Raw genomic sequence first — 3,176 nt, 5'->3', positions numbered from 1 at the left:
GAACGAATTCTCTACTCCACATATTTCCGGATAACCGAGAGTAGATAACTTTGATAATATAGAACAGTTTTAGCTTTAGTTTTACTTATACGTAGCATAAATAGTTAAGTCTAGGTAAAACTATCGTTTTACATTTTATCACACTGCAATTTACATTTACCCATAAGGCTGAACCCGAGCCACATAATAACCTTTGGGAAGTCATTACCTAATGTAGATAAAATCGGACGTTGCTTGATTCTTGAAAACCCTAGACTAAAAAAAATGAATTAAAATCAATCAACAAGAGCCCTAGTAGTCACGCTCCTCTAGAAAAGTACAAATATATAGTCACGAAGATTTAGAGTAATCAGTTACCAGATTCTTGTGGACCAACTACCTTCCTTACTCCCCTCGCCCAGATTTATCATGAGTGAGATTCTTGGTAGCACACCACTTGGGGAAGTGACTGCCTACTCTTCTGAGGCGTGTAGTAGAGCCATCCTAGTCTCGCACCAAATTGTTCCCTTGAACAGGGCATAGTAAATTATAGACCAAACAAAGTTTTCAAAACTCTATACTTGCAAAAATGAATTTCGATTTCTTGAGCATACCTTGCATCGTTTACGCATGTTAGGATAGTTGTCTTGCTAAAAGTGCATGATTATGCGTTCAGGCACTACAGGCATTAGCCCAAATAAAACTTACTCATGTATGAGAGTACGTCATCCTAGAAAATCTCCTAATTCTTGTCCCCCGTCTACTAAGATGGCCGACGAAGTAGTGCAAGCTGAAGAGCCTCTCTCTAACTTCTACACACCGTTGCAAGATGGACCTCCATCTTGTATACGACTCACACCGGTCACGAGCGACTTTCACATTCCACTGAACGTGTTCAATCTTCTACCCATCTTTCACGGGTTTCAACACGAGTTACCGTATGAACATCTAAGATGGATACATGAAGTATGTAATACTTTTCACCATCTGAGAATCACAGATGATCAAGTGAAGCTACGAGTGTTTCCTTTCAATCTAGCTGGTAAGAGCCACGCTTGGCTTCTCTTTTAGAAGCTCGATTCTTTCGATACATGGGAAAATGTTGTGTTCTCCTTCATGAAGAAGTACTTTCCGCCGAAGAAAATAGAGTAAATAAGAAGTAAGATATAGTTCTTCAGACAGAGTCTGAGTGAGACATTTTCTGAAGCATGGGATATATTCCCTAACCTAATCCATTCATGTCCTCACCATAAACTAGAAAAATCCACTCTTGTCCAATGTTTCTTCAAAGGTCTTCTCCAAGAACACAAAGTAACCCTTGATATCATGAGAAATAGTAATTTTTTGGATAGAGGTGCAACCGAAGCTTTAACCTTTATTGAAAACCAAGATGAAAAAGTACCCATTGGGGAGACATAAACAATTCCAGAACTGCCCAACCCAGTACATCTAAGGCAAGTGGAATTTTTTAGGTGAAATCAGATCCTGAAATTAAAACCTTAATTGAAACCCTCACAAGAAAGATAGATGCCCTCATAACCAAACAAAAAGACCAAACTCATCATCCTATCATGATCATAAATACCACACCATGCAATTTCTATCTAAACTTAAATCATATAGATACCATTTGTTCCTTGATCACAAATCTATCATCACTTCAACCAGAAGAAGTGTGTGCTTTTAATGTACCAAATGCACCATGGAGACAACACCCAAACTTTGTATGGACAAATAATCCACAAACCCATCCACCTCCAGGTTTCAACAAACCACCAAATGCATTCAGATAAGGACAAGGTACCTATAACAATTAAAATAGTGCATTGGTTCCATCCTAGTTTAACTAGAACTACCAAAACCCACCTATCAACAACCAAAGATACCTAGTTCTAGTTACACCATCAACTAGCATCCAAACAGATAAGCCCACCAAAATAATGCTATCAGTCATGCCACAACAAACCTAAATCCTAACATCCATCCAACAGTCTCTAAACTTGTTAGCCCAAGACAAAAACCAGAAAGGTGTGTTTCCAGGTCAAGCCGTTTTAAACTCTAAGACAACAAACACAGCTTTTGAAGAAACAAGTGACGAGAACAATGCTAGAGCGCTCAAAACTCTTTCTTAATTATCCCATATACAAGGATTAAAATCCTCTTTTCACCGATGTATTACTTTCCCATTTCATTCCATCTTCTGCTTTAAATGCAATACATCAATAAGGTAACCAGACCTTTCAATTTGGAGGGTGTGGTTGTAAGTGTGATAAGGGCCCAAAACTGTAGTTTTAACCCCTTAATAATATTACATTTAGACCAATTATGTTTGTAATAAATAAGAGTTAGTACTGTTTATGTACTTTTGTGTATTTCAGGTCTTAGAGTCAACTATGTGAAGAAATATATCACTTTTGCAAGAGAAAAGAGCAAAGGTTGGTTGCTAAGAAGTTCTATGGTTAAAGCCTAAGTTTCAAGGAGAAAAAGCCTTTTTAAAGCCAAGTAAAAGCTAAAAAGTCAAAGTTAACGCGGGTAGAAATAGAGCATAAAAGTCTATAGAAATTCCGCAGGCCGTATCTTTGGACTCAGACCTTAGAATTGGGTTTATTATATGTCAAAATGACCGGCTCAGAAAGAGCTTTCTAATAGTCTAGGCCTTGATCCAATCAGAGAAGTAAAAGTAGACGAAAAGTCTGTTGCAGTAATTTCTAATAGAGAAACCCTTTTTAGACTTAAGTAATTAGGTTTTGAGCTTGATTTAGTGGCCCAAAACATAGCTCCAAAACCCATGCACAAAATTGTAAACCTAGCCCTCTCCTATATAAAAAGGACTAAGGCAAAACTCTAACTCTCTCCCTTCCCATTAGTTAGAATAATTTAGTTCTCTCTCATTAGTTATTTAATTTAGTCTAAACCTAGTTTTATGTTTTATTAGCCTAGCCACCATTAATACAATTCAAGTTATTTTTAATCAAGTAGTATTTTAATTAAGTCTTATTCTTCTTATTATTTATTCAATGATAGTCTAATGATTTATAGCTAAACCTCCATTAGAGGGGCTTTTGATTGAAGCTTTGATGAAGACTTGATGTATTAGTATAAAATAGTTGTATTTAAGAGTTTCAATTCTAGAAGGTAGTTCATTCACCATGATAATGGGTTTCAACTTCCTCTCATGCTAATTATTAGTTGGTTAG

The sequence above is a fragment of the Coptis chinensis genome, chromosome 9 (assembly GCF_015680905.1).
Source record: "Coptis chinensis isolate HL-2020 chromosome 9, ASM1568090v1, whole genome shotgun sequence".
Lineage (NCBI taxonomy): Eukaryota > Viridiplantae > Streptophyta > Magnoliopsida > Ranunculales > Ranunculaceae > Coptis > Coptis chinensis.
Note: the sequence above shows the minus strand (reverse complement) of the source record.